General features: G+C 40.3%; 1 long non-coding RNA gene and 1 pseudogene across 2 annotated transcripts in view; both read left to right on the top strand.

The window, feature by feature from the left end:
* The window catches only part of LOC118666798, a 34727-nt gene extending 23790 nt beyond the window's left edge, over nt 1-10937 (top strand). For both annotated transcript variants that reach the window (XR_004971084.1, XR_004971085.1), the window contains exons 3-4: nt 115-344; nt 10594-10937. This is a non-coding gene — a long non-coding RNA (uncharacterized LOC118666798). The remainder of the gene's footprint in view (nt 1-114; nt 345-10593) is intronic.
* LOC118666797 lies at nt 8064-8995 on the top strand (annotated as a pseudogene).
* Nucleotides 10938-14661: the final 3724 nt, after the last annotated feature.

The raw sequence follows: 14661 nt of genomic DNA, 5'->3' as shown, positions 1-14661 counted from the left end.
ATTGCTGCTTAGCATAAAACAGAAGCCCTTTGTGAGGAGAGCTCTGAGAAAATATAAATATAGATTTTTGACATGGATGTTAATATAGCTAAACATTTCTCTGGCAATTTTCAGAGAAGAGGAAAAAAGAGGCGTCCATGCTAGAAACCTTGCAAATGAGAATGAAGTCAAGACGGAGACAACAGGGCTAAGTGAGCAAGCAAGTCTTTGTCACTTGCCAACCCCCACAGCTGCTTAAGGAAAACTGGTCTCCCCTGAGGGAGAAAAAGGATTGCAGAGGGAACACAATTTCTTAATCCGTGACTTGTTTTTCATCTTGACTTTGCCTGGATCAGTGATTTTCGGTAAGCCTGTTCTCATGACTAATTTTGCACTAATAGAGATGAGATAGAGTAGAGAAAGAGGGGTGTTAATATTATGGTGTAAGCAAAAATTTCTTAAGGCAATTCCCAGGAAGATTATTTCTCTTCAGCACAATCTCTACCTCAGGGGCCAGCCTGAGCAAGACTTTGGAAGTAATCAAAGTTTACTTTCGACACGCTTTTCCTGCCCTTTTTTCCTGCCATTTTTCTCCTTTCCCCCGTCAGATAGCCGTTCCACTCAGTGCCTCGTGGCCATTAGGACTGCACACACACTCAAACAGGGCCTTCTGTCCCACACTAAGTCTTCCCCACCTCAGCTGCTCCATACATTTAACACATATTCATTGGGGCATAATGTACGCATGTCACCGAGAAGGTCCTGAGGATACAGTAGGATGTGGAGGACAAGGGCTCATAGGCTAGTTATGGAGACCTACAGTGCCCTGTGTTCCAGTAGGGTCCACTAACCTATGCGGAATTATGTAAATGATACCTTACTACATTATATAAATGTACCTTACTCTACATCTGAGGAGTACCTGCATTTTAAGAGGATCTCCAGAAATGAAAAACTCATCCTAAAAAGATGATTCCCCTGATGGTGGAAATTTTAGTAGGCAACAGGCTCATGAGGGAGCTATGCTAGGGCCAGAAGGTATATTTCAGAGCAGACCATGAAGAGAATTACACCAAGTCAAGCAGTCTCCACAAAACATGCAAAATTCTTGATAAAAATGTACTGACTAGCTAAGTACAAGGATAAATAGATAAGCAGAAATGGATAATGGATAAATACACAAATGGTCTGGGAAGTTTGCTGATGATGACTTAAATGACATCTCGTCACATTTTTGTTGTTGTGGTGGTGGTTAATCCTCACCCAAGGATATTTTCCCATTGACTTTTAGAGAAAGTGGAAGGGGTCGGGAGAGACAGAGAGAAACATCGATGTGAGAGAAACACATCTATCGATTGCCTCCCGCATGTGCCCCAACCAGAGCCAGGGATCGATCCTGCAACTGAGGTATGTGCCCTTGATGGGAATTGAACCCAGGACCCTCCAGTCCGTGAGCCGACATTCTACCCACTGAGCCAAACAAGCCAGGAATCATCACATATTTAATATACAGAATTGTTGACAGTATTGGAAAACCGACCAGGCCAACTGGGAACACTAAAGATACCGTGGAAATGGAAGAAAGCAGCTGTGACTGCTAGGGGTGGGAAAAATAGAGAGGAGTTTGGATATTAACTCTTACAAGCTTGAAGGAGAAGTCTTTAAGGGCTGGGACTCAGAGACTTCTGAGGAAGTCTGCTCAGCAGTTAGTCGGGCTAGAGGTGTTTGGACGAGGGGCCACAGATCTGGACTGAGACCTCTGAGGAAGGGACGTGAGTTAGCAGGGGCTGGTGTCTCTGGAGAGGTGCAATGGAGCTGGTTCTAGGAGTGTTGGGGAAAATTGCAAATTAGAATCAACTTGGCTAATGGATGGCACTGTACTCAAGGTAAAGATCATTTGCTAGGGTGATGGGAGAGGAGTGGGAAACAGGTAAGGAGGAGCCAGGCCTTTCTGCTTCCTCTAAACTTTCAGGCTCTGTTCAGTACCACCTATTGAGAGGGCCTAGCAGGGATCTAGCTGGCAAAAGAGTAGTGGGCTTTGCAGAACCTGGCCTCAGCATCATAAAGGCGAACAGAGAAGGATGTGTTTGAAGCTAAGGGACAGTAGCTTAATAACCAACACATATCTTAGATTTTAGTGTTTTCTACTTTTGTTTTTTTAGAAATCTTCTTTGCTTTCAAATAAGTGATTTAAAACTTAAAATGATATTTTTAAAAAGTTACCTCTGACTGATATAACATTCACTTTATTAGTCATCATTGTTCCACATAGAAATTAAATCCTCATTTATTGAAACAAAATATATCCATTTATTATGAGCTATTATTCTCTTAAAGAAAGTAAATATATCTAGGGAGTTGCTACTTCATTATAAGATTTGGGAGACACATTTTTCCCCAGATGGGCATGATCAGAATTTGAATTGTGTAATAAAAATGTGTAGATTTCTCACCCTGGCTGGTGTTGCTTATTGAAGGGTCTTCGGGTTTTTTTCCTGGTCAAGGGCATGTACCTCGTACCTTGGTTGGAGGTTCGCTCCCCACCCCGTGTTGGGGTGCATATGGGAAGCAACCAGTTATCTCTCTCTCTCTCTCTCTCTCTCTCTCTTTTCTCTTTCTCCTTCTTTTTCCCACTCCTTCCATCCCTCTTTTCTACTCTCTCTGAAAAGCAATAAAAAAAATATCCTCAGGTGAGGATTAACATACATACATACATACATAAGTAGATTTCTCAAAAATTGATAAATCACAGCACTCAGAACATATCAAAATGAAGTTTAAAAAGGAAATGACTCTGCCAGAGAGTACTGAGGGCTGCTGGGTACATACTCAAGTCTTTGGGGATAGATATATATTGCAAAAGCTGGTAAAACATTCCTGCAACAATGTAAACAAGAGCATCAATAAAAACTTACTGAGAGGTTACCACACGCCAGGCACTATTCTAAGTGCTTAGCATAATTTAACACATTTAATCCTCATAAGGACTCTTGAAAGCATCTTGATTTTACAGACTAATTAACTTGCCAAGGGTCACACAGCTAATTAGTGGCACAGCCAGGATTTCGACCCTACAGTCTGGCTACAGGACCCATACAGCTAGCTTCTATTCTATCAGTCCTCAACAAAGTATTCTCATGGAAATTTATATATTTCTAGAAAATTCCTAAATATAAAGCTGTCAAATGTCTTCTCTTAAAAGATAATTATAAGAATAAAGAAAACTTGCCAAGGAATAACATTGTCAGAGTGAACATTTATGAAAAAGAAACATAGTCCACATCTCCCTCAGCTACGCTACCAACCTACTGGAAGAATGGGCCCCGAACTCTGCAAGTTCTGTGCAGTGGGCGGTGCTGCCACCCAGTTCCTATAGTAACACAGGGCACAGGAACATCCAATGCAGGCCTAATATGTTATATCATTTACATATCAAATCACATCATGATATGGAAATAACAAACTTACATAAAACAAGAAACTTATCATTATCTCTAAAAGTTTATGCAGAGAATAAGAAGCCAGACTCAAAAAGAGTATATATAGCATGATCCCATTTATATGAAACTCTAGAACAAGCAAACCTAATCTATACTGATAGTTCATCATTTCTTTCAGGGACCTGAGTTTATTGACTGACAAGAAGTACAAGGGAAATTTTGAAGTGTTGTAATTGTTCTATATCTTGAGTGTCATGGTGGTTCTGTCATTTGTCAAAACTCATGGAACTTAGCCCAGCTGGCATAGCTCAGTGGTTGAGCATCAACCTATGAATCAGGAGGTCACACAGTTCGATTCCCGGTGGGGCATGCAGGAGGCAGCCAATCAATGATTCCCTTTCATCATTGATGTTTCTGTCTCTCTCTCCCTCTCCCTTCCTCTCTGAAATCAATAAAAATATATTTTAAAAACACTCATGGAACTATATACTTAGAATATATACCTTTTGCTATATGTAAATCATTCTTCAACAAAGTTTATAGGAAAAACATTACTACATCCTATTTCTAGAGGAAGAAGCTTAATTTATTCAACATATCTTTATTGAGTGCCTACTATGTCCCAGCTCTCTCCTCTAAGTTTTATATCAATAGTGAACAAAACAGATAAAGATCCCTACCTTCATGGAGCTTACATTCTAGCAGGGGGGAAAGGGGCATAAACAACAATTAGGAAAAAAATAAGGAAATTATATAGGTCTAGTCACCTCATATCCCACAGAGGAAGAGGCACGCCCCTCCAGGATAAGTAAACACGGTGGGCATAGACCTAAGCCAGGGACTGGGCCTGGTACACCTATTAGCAAAGAGGAGTGCATGTTTCCTAAAGAATTTATCAAGAATCTAACAGGGCCTCCCAAATCAATAACCAAGTGCCCAGAATTCAAGAAAATGGCCCTACAAAGAATTGCTGAAGGATCTGATGGTGATAGAGCCAAAGGCAACTGTCAGAGAGAGAGAGAAAAAATACATATATATATACACACACACACACACACACACACATACATACACTCAATATCTTTAGAGCAATATGGATGACATGGTACCCAAGGAATATAGAGCAAGCTATTATGAAAAAATAGATTTTTTTTAGACAACCAAAAGAATTTTTCTTAAAATCTCCAGAAATAAAAAATCCCAATTACATTAGCTACAACAAAAACAGCACTTCAACCAGGCTTGCAACTGGGGTTGCTAGTCACATACGTGAGAAGACACTTACATTCTAAATATATTTGGAAAAGCTCATATGACAGCAATAAAAATAAAAGACAACAATATAAAGACAACTAATACAATTAAATAATGGGCAAAGAATATGAGCAGATATTTCCCCAAAGAAGAAATTCAAATGACCAATAAGCACATGAAAGATGCTAGATATTAATCATCAGGTAATTGCAAATCAAAACTAAAGCAGACAGCTGATCGCACCACTAGGATGGCTGTGAAGATAGACAAGTGGTGGGGAGGATGTGAGGAAGTCAGAGCCCTCACACATGGCTGATGGGAATTAAAGTGGGAAGACAATCTGGCAGTTCCTTAAAATGATGAACATAGTTCCCACATAACAGCAATTCCACTCCTAAGTGTCTACATACCGAAGAGAAGTGAAAACAACTATCAACACAAAAACTAATGAGCAGATAGATAGTCACAGCAGCGTGGAAACAATTCTAAAGTAAATCAAGTGACTCAGGTACACAAAATATGGAGTATTCATGCAATGGAATATTCTTTGGAAATAATATAAATAAAGTGCCAATTTATGGTGCAAAACCAATAAATCTGGAGGACATTACCAGTCTTCACAAAGACATAGTGTTATATCATTTACATGAAATGTACAGTAAAGCCAATCCATAGAAAGTCAACTAATAAAATGTCTGCTACATGGAAAGGACGGTACTGGAATGCAGAATAACTGCCAGCTCATATAACTTTTCTTTTGGGGATGATAAAATTTCCTATGAGGATAGTGATATAATTCTGTAAATATACTAAATGTAATTGAATTTTATACTTTAAACAGGTGAAGTTTAAATTATATTTCAATTAAAGTGGTTTAAAAAATGGGTTTTAAAAGCTAAAAATATATCCTTAAACTAATGACAATTTTATTCAAAAGCAGTAGATCTTGAGCAAATAAAACATGAAAAATGAACAAAATTACAGATGTTTCAGAGATTAAGCAGGTTAAAAAGTTTTACAAAGTATGTATTGAAAAATTTTTTTTTACATTAGATGTAAATTGCTTTCAGGAGGGGTGGGGGTTCCCCACACTTCCACCAAGCAATCCTCAGAAAACCAACTGCTTGTCCAGGAATTCAACTCAGTTCTTACATTATCCACCCAGTGATGGCACCAGGCACAGCAGGTTGATGGCTCAGTCCTCAGAGACTGCACATCCACCCCACTCCCACTTCAGAGGCCAGTCTCAATCCTAGGCTTTCACCTGTACTTCTTTCCCCCCCCCCTCCAATCTTTGTTGTTGGAAGTATTATATATGTGCCCCTCTTCCCCCTTACTCCCCGGCATTGATCCCTTCTAGCCTGCCCCGCCCCCAGCCCCAGGCCTTCACCACCCTATTGTCTGTGTCCATGGGTTATGCATGTATGCATACAAGTTCTTTGGTTGATCTCTTCCCACCCACCCTCCCCTGCCTTTCCTCTGAGATTCCACATTTTGTTTTATGCTTTTATGTCTCTGGAGCTATTTTGTTCATCAGTTTATTTTGTTCATTAGATTCCACATATGAGTGAGATCATGTGATACTTGTCTTTCTCTGACTGGCTTACTTCACTTAGCATAATACTCTCCAGGTCTCTCCATGCTATCTCAAAGAGTAAGAGATCCTTCTTTTTTTACTGCTGCATAGTATTCCATGGTGTAAATGTACCATAGCTTTTTTTTAAAATCCATTTGTCTACGGATGGGCACTTGGGCTATTTCCAGATTTTAGCTATTGTAAATTGTGCTGCTATGAACATAGGGGAGCATATATTCTTTCTGATTGGTGTTTTGGGTTTCTAGGATATAGTCCTAGAAGTGGGACTGCTGGGTCAAATGGCAGTTCCATATTTAATTTTTTGAGGAATCTCCATACTGTTTTTCACAATGGCTGCACCAGTTTGCATTCCCACCAGCAGTGTACTAGGGTCCCCCTTTTTCCACATTCTCGCCAGCACTTGTCATTTGTTATCACCTGAACTTCTAAGCAACTGGCTACAAAGCAGAACTTCTCAAAATGCCCTCCTTGATTTCATCAATGGCTGGAGAGGCTCACAGAACTCAGAGAAACAAGATATATCACTAGTTTAGTAAAAAGGTTATATAACTCAGGAACAGCACTTTGCATTTTTTATTACATGTGTTTTAAGGTCAGGGAAAGTGGAACATAGACTTGATGCTGGAAGCCAAAAGACTAAATGGAATTACCTCTGGTCTTTATGGGCTACTGTTCCCTCCTTAAAGAGTATGATAATCACCTCTAAGTCTCAATCTCCAGATCATATGCACAGAGTGAAATCATTCTAGAGCCAATTCCGTGATGCACTGTCATATGACATGCCAATACTGACACATATCATTCATGAACACAGAGAGAGTGACATCGATCTGTATTTTAGAAAGGGTAGGTGAGGGAAGAGTGAAAGCTGGGAAACTGTAAATGACCATTATTCTAGTCATCTCTGTGAGTAAGAATGAAAGCTTAATCTAAATGGGGCAATGGACAAGGAAATGAGGAAACAGATTTGAGAAATACTAGTAATTAGACTAGTTAGTTTTTCACATTGCAAGGCACGTAGGCCCACTCAGATGATTCAAGTGATAGATTGCAAAGACAGATAAAATAAGTAATCTCAGAAGGTTTTGTAGAGAAATTGATCATTATCAGGACATGACACAATTCATTCAGTCTGATATTATTACATCTTGCTCATTCTTTTTCCTTATTTGTGATTTCACTACTTCATGGCTTTTATTTTTACAGTTTTCTCTACATTACTGTCTGCTTCTGTATTATATCTCATACTCTCATATTCAAAGAGAGAATATGATCGGTTGAATAAATCAGCCAATATAGAGCACCCTTGCGAAGAAGAAAGTGCTTTATGCTTCCTCCTGGGTTGCCTCTGAGTCAAATTCCATTCCTTGTTAAGTGGAGGATTTATGTATTATCAGTATAAACCCAGAGGATACCCAATCCATAGCAGTTCAAAGGAAAAGCTTGATGTGTTAAGATGTTGGGGGAGGGGGAGTTGCTGGTTGTGTCTAGCGCCTAAGAAACTCACAGAGTAATGAATTTCTCAGTCGCTCCCTCAATTTTGCAGTCCAAGAAAACTAATTCGAAAATATGCCAAAAGTGAGTTTATCTCTCAAGGCAAACTCCAATTTATGAACCAGAATGGCAAGTTATCAATTTACAATGAGAAATTTTAAATTACAGACACCTAAATTAGTAAGTCCATGTGACTTATATATTCTCTCCCAATGGGACGACTTACATCTTTATTCCTTTTTTTAAAATATATTTTTTGGCGGCCCCAGAAGCGCCTCTTCCTGGGCGTGGCCTGCGCTATGGCCACCTCCGCCGCCTCCTCTTTGGAGCATTTGGAGAAGCTGCACGAGATCTGAGACCTTCCGCGGCCTCCATGAAGACCTCTGCGTGTGCCAGAGCGGCTCCTGGGGGCCGGGAGCACAGAATAGAAGAAGAAATTGATCAGAGATTTTAATGAAAAGCAACAAGAAGCAAATGAAACGCTGGCAGAGGTGGAAGAGGAACTACGTTATGCACCCCTGTCTTTTCGTAACCCTATGATGTCTAAGCTTCGAAATTACCGGAAGGACCTTGCCATACTCCCTCTGGAAGTGGGAAGCACGCCTTTGACAGCCACACCCGGCGGCCGAGGAGACATCAAATATGGCATACACACTGTAGAGAATGAGCATGTGAATCAGCTACAGCCTCAGAGGGTATTGCTTTTGCAAGGCACTGACAGCCTGACGCGGGCCACCCACAGTATTGAGCACTCTCATCGGATTGCCACAGAAACTGACCAGATTTGCTCGGAAATTATAGAAGAGCTGGGGGAGGGAGCAACGTGACCAGTTGGAACGTACCAAAAATAGACTGGTAAACACAAATGTAAACTTGAGCAAAAGTCGGAAGATTCTCCGGAAAAGTGACAACCAACAAGCTGCTACTTTCCATTGTCATCTTACTGGAGTTAGCCATCCTGGGAGGCCTGGTTTATTACAGATTCTTTCGCAAGCATTGAACTTCCTGCTCGGAAGGTTTTGTGGACCAGAACTTTAACCCTGAGAATGAAGAGTGTTACAGATGTGGAATAAGTGTATTGCTGCTGTGAGCTAACAGATCAAGGATGCACTGTGTAGCCAGACTGTGGGAAGAGGGAGGGAAGATGGAAAACCAGTTAATGTGAAGAAACAGCAACAAGACCAGTGTGATATACCAAGGTAATAAATGCTGTTTATGACTTCTTTAAATTATATATATATATATATATATATATATATATATGTATATATATACACATATATATATGTATATATACATATATATGTATGTGTGTATATATACATATATATATACATATATTTGATTTCAGAGAGAAGGAGAGAGAGAGAGAGAGAGAGAGAGAGAGAGAGATATCAATGATGAGAGACAATCATTGACGGGCTGCCTTCTGCACACCCCACACTGGGGATTGAGCCAGCTACCCAGGCATGTGGCCTGACAGGAATCAAGCCGTGACTCCTGGTTTATAGGTTGATGCTCAACCACTGAGTCACACCAGCCAGGCATATCTTCATTCCTTGAAGGAAGAAAAGGGAAAGGCAAAGGGCACAATGTGGGTGTTAGCTGAGACTGCCAATACCCCTACCTTTTAAAGAGCTTATAGCGTCAACTAGTACTGTGGCACATGCCCAATATATCTGTAATTTGGGCTGAGAAATATGAGTTTGGATTGGACCCACTGCCACTTACAAATAAACCAGAATTCTCCTTAGATATAAGGAATAATGAATATCAGGCAGCTAGACAGGTAACTGTCCATCTCTTCACCAAAAAATACCCCAGAGAAGTAGGAGATATGGGACCCAGGAATCAAGCAATCTATCAAGGAGAAAATTGAAGATTTTACATATTGACGTCAGTGAAGAAAAGTCTAATGATAAAATTAATGTGGAATGAGAAACAATTCCAGACACAAATGAACCTGATTATTCAATCTGTTTGTCAATGCTGAAAACAGATATGCAGCTGTGTGAAAATTTGGAATTAATTAGTGAAAGGTACTGAACACTAAGCAAATAAAAATGAAGATAATTTTTACTAAAGGAATATAACAGTTCTACAAGCCATAAAATGTTGTAGGGACATCTGGAGATACAGCAGTAGCAGTGACATAATTTTTAAATTCCCGCCTTAAAACAGAGAAACTAAATAGTAAACTAAAAACTGTTAGCATTTACAACAAACTAGGTGATAAATTATTCCCACAAGCCCTAAAATTCAAGTAGCTATAAAGCTCCTAAAAGAAAACCTAGGAGAAAATCTGCAATCTTTTGACAGACAAAGATTTCTTATAGAACATTTCTTATATAACACAAAAACAGAACTATAAAAGAAAAAAATGATTCACTTGACTTCATCAACATTAAAACATTTAACTCTTCAAGACACACCATTAAGAAAAGGCAATCTATAGAATGGGAGAGTATATGTACAATACATATTTGATTAAGGACTTAGGCCCAGAATATGTCTGTCTTGTTTACCAGTACTGCCTTATCTTCAATATCTATTATTATTCCCTACTCTTTCACCAGAAGTTGATGGAGATAATATTAGAAATGTATAACAAGTAAGAATGGAATACTATGCAGTTGTAAAAAGGAAAGATCTCTTACGCTTGAGATAGCATGGAGGGACCCGGAGAGTATTATGCTAAACCAAATTGATAGGGGGGACTCATTATCTAATAGAGCACCTGAGTTAATCTAAAAGATAATCGTATTAGTTTGAAATTCTGAAATACATATACATGTGGGAACAGAGGGTTAAGTTTTTTTCTTTTCTAAGTGTCGTTTCTCAGGCCAGTGCACCTGCGTACTCCCTTTGATCCTAAACAACGTGACGGAGGAGGTGATTCAACTGCGGACAATGTATACTGTACCCAACACACAGCAGAACTGTTAAGCAAGACCAGGCTGACCCCACCAGGAGCCAAGGCGTCATCTCATTGCCTGACAACCAAGAACAATGGTTGCATCTGTCGACGTCCAGGGCTGCATGCAATTGCATTCTGTTCCCAACCTTACCCCAGCCCATTTTTCCTATATAATCCTGTCCCCTTCACCTTACGGGCAAAACAAGTTTTAGATGCTTGTAAGTTCCCTGTCTCCTTGGTTGGCTGGCCTTCTCAATAAATGCCTTATATGATTCAACCCTGCCTTAGTTATTGGACATTGCGACAGGCAGCCTGAGCCCACCTGGGGGTTTCCTGGTAAGAAATTAAGCCAGTCAGAGGAAGACAGGTATCACATGATCTCACTCATATGTGGAATCTAATGAACAAAATAAACTGAGGAACAAAATAGGTCCAGCCCAGCACAGTGGTTGAGCGACAACCTATGAACCAGGAGGTCAGGGTTCGATTCCGGTCAGGGCACATGCCCAGGTTGTGGGCTCAATCCCCAGTGTGGGGTGTGCAGGAGGCAGCCAATCTATTATTCTCTCTCATCATTGATGTTTCTATCTCTCCCTTCATCTCTGAAGTCAATAAAAATATATTATATTAAAAAAAAAAGGTCCAGAGACATAGTAGCATGGAACAGACTGATGAACCTCAGAGGGAAGGGAATAGGGGGGATGGGAAGAGACTAACTAAAGAACTTACATGCATATATATGTAGCCCATGGAAACAGACAATAGTGTGGTGAAGGCCTGGGGGTGGGGGCGGGGTGAAGGGGATCAATGGGGGGAAAAGAGGGACATCTGTAATACTTTCAACAATAAAGATAAATTTAAAAAACAAACAAACAAGTAATAGCATGGGCACTGACCAGTTCGCATGGATGCCAATCATAGGAAATCTGTGTGGCTGTATCAGCATCTAAGTCCTGGCAGTGACCATGAAATGAACAGGACGGTGTACTGTAGTTGCAGGAGGCAATAGCTATCATGCTATATAGTCAAGCATATACGTTCAAATTCCAACCCTACTCTTTATGGAGCCTCAAGAAGCTTTCCCTAGGCCTCAATGCCCCAGTCTATAAGATAATAATAATAAAGTCCCACCTACAGAGTGTTTACTAAGAACATTAAAGAAGATAATTCATGTGGAGCATTTGACATAATGCCTGACACATTGCAATAAGTCCGAGCTATTTTTATCTTATTTAGCGGCTATTCTTTTTATCTTCGTTTTCTTTTGGTTTTTTTTTTGCAAAATTCTTATAAACATTATCAAGCATTTCATAAATGTTCAGTTCCTGATAAACAAAGATCTATTTTAATTGGCCTGGAGTACAGCAAACTAAATTTAATGAAGACTATGTTAGCCATCTTTAGATAGAATTAGCTCTCTTCTTAAGGTATTTGTTTTTTATTTTAATAAAAAAAAACAAAAAAAAAAAAAACCACAGGCTCTGGAAACTAACTAAGTAGGTTTGTAGCCCAGCTCTTCCCCTTCCTACCTGGAAAAACTTGGGCCAATTGCTCTCCATCTTTGAGCCTCATTTCTCTCATCTGTCAATGAATATAATCTAAATCACTTACTTTGTAGATTCAATTATATACTTTAGAACATTCATTGATTTTCAATTTTTTTTTCAGAGAGAGAAAAAGGGAGAGGGATAGAAACATTGATGAGAGAGAAACATCATCAATCGCCTGCCTCCTGCATGCCCCCTACTGGGCATGGACCCCTCAACCCGGGCTGTGCTCTGACCAGGAATTGAACCAGTGACCCTTGGTTCCCGGGTCCACACCAACTGGGCTACTTTTGAACATCTAAAACAGTCCCTGGCAGCAGGGGGAATCATTCAGTAAATATTAGCTTTCATTGTTTTATTTTATGCTATTTCAACTCCTTTGTGAAGTAGAGATAGTATAAATTATAAACTTAACAAATAGGCTACTCAAGAAAGTTTTCACTACTTTTTCCATTACACTCTGTTCTGATTTTTTTTTTAAAGGCATAGATTCTGTAAAGAAATTGTTCATATTTATTTATAGTTGTACAAATAAGGATTCGAAGGGATTCATACTGTACTCTGATGTGTAGAAAACACATAATTTCTTTTTTGGTGTATAATTAATCTTTATATGCTCCAGTGATAGGTTGAAGAACAAGGGAAGTAGCCAGATGTTTGTATGACTGCCGGAAGCTAATTCCAGCAGGTCATAAATGCAAGCAGTTCATCAAAAGGTTGGTGGACCTTGAGCCTTCAGCAAGGGCTGGAAAATACATATTATTGCCTGTTGGAAGGGCATTTTCCCAAACCTGAAAAGGATGTATAAATGATTACTTGCTGTCACACAGCTGAGGGCATTTTAAATCTACATGTTATTGCCTCCTACTGGCCAAACACCTGAACAGCCATAGGCAATTCTCCCAATCTGACAATGGATTCTGTATACTAAACCTTGCCTTTGATATGTATATCTACTTTGCCTTAGGACAGTTTGTGTTAATAAAAAGCAAGGGGTCCTGAGACAAGGAGGACTTGGTTTCTCTAGCTAAGTCTCCTCTGGCTCCCCAAAATGCCTTCCAAAATTATGTTTCGCCTCTAGACTCTTTAATAATTTACCGCAGGCCCTTCTCCAGATTCCTAAACCCTTCTAGATGCTGAGAAACACACACCGGCATTATATGACAGCAGAGGTGAGATAAATGTCTCAAACTCTTGTGGTGGCTTCTGGATCACTGCTTGCCTGCCACCGAATGGCTGTTCAGGAATGCTCCCTGGTGAGTCCTGAAGGATCACGGTCCTAGTTCTGTGCATTCTCCTGCTGCTGCACATGGTGGTATCTCTCACCTTGATCAGAACCTGGTGGGACTCCCTAGATGGTTCACCCAACTGATGCTGAAGATTTCTTGAAAAGCCGGCCTTTCCCCTGTTCAGCGCTGACCTGTGGTGCTTGCCTAAGCTTATGCCTTTTCCTACAACAGACTCTGTGGCAGGCCCATCTTCTGCGTGCCCTTTCAGGGGTATGCAGGAAGTTTCCATGCAGGCCACTGGGAACCAAAGGCAGTTCAGAAAAGCTAAACTCAGACCCAGCCCTGTGCAGTCCATCTGTGCCACAGAGGTCTTTGCTGTGGCTGTCTGCAGGTTGGTGCAAGAGCTCCCTATGGAGCCCCGAATGTGGAATGAGGCAAAGCTTTCTGCCAGGGATGGTCTCACCCAGTCCAAAGCTCAGAGAGGGGAAACTAGGCCATTTGATCCTCACCCCATATCTCTCCTCAACCTATCTCCCTTCTTTTCCCTCACAATTCCCTAGGACCATACCATGGTTATTGTATGTATCAACATGACTGGGCTAAAGGATGCCAAGGTAGCTGGTAAAACATTGTTTCTAAGTGTGTGAGTAAAAATGTTTTTGGAATGGATTCGCATTTCAATTGGTAGGCTGTAAAGAAAATCGCCCTCACTGGATGTGGGAGGGCATCATCTAATCCATTACTAGCCTGAACCGGACAAAAAGAGGGAGGAAAGGGCAAATTTACTCTTTTTGGTTGGACTGTGACATCCATTTTCTTTTGCCCTCGAACATCAGACATTGCTGCTCCTAGTACTTGGGCCTTTGGGCTGGAGCTTAGACCATCAGCTTGGACTTGAACTGAATTACACCCCTGAATTTTCTGGTCTCTCCTTGTGGGACTTTTCAGCCTCCCTAACTGTGTGAACCAATTCCTATAATAAATCTCCTTTTATACATATCTATACAAAACCTACTTATTTTGTTTCTCTAAAAAACCCTGACTAAAACAGGCCAGAAGGGACAACATTCAAACTTTTCACCTTCTCTAAGTCATATCCTTCTTCCAGATTCCAATCTCATGACTGAACCTTAATGGTCTACATGATGTAGGAGGGAAAAATCAGTTTACCAATGAGACAATTTAAATCAGAGGTAATCCAAAA

The sequence above is a fragment of the Myotis myotis genome, unplaced genomic scaffold, assembly GCF_014108235.1.
Source record: "Myotis myotis isolate mMyoMyo1 unplaced genomic scaffold, mMyoMyo1.p scaffold_m19_p_12, whole genome shotgun sequence".
Taxonomy (NCBI): Eukaryota; Metazoa; Chordata; class Mammalia; order Chiroptera; family Vespertilionidae; genus Myotis; species Myotis myotis.
This window is presented reverse-complemented; position numbering and strand designations above follow the sequence as displayed.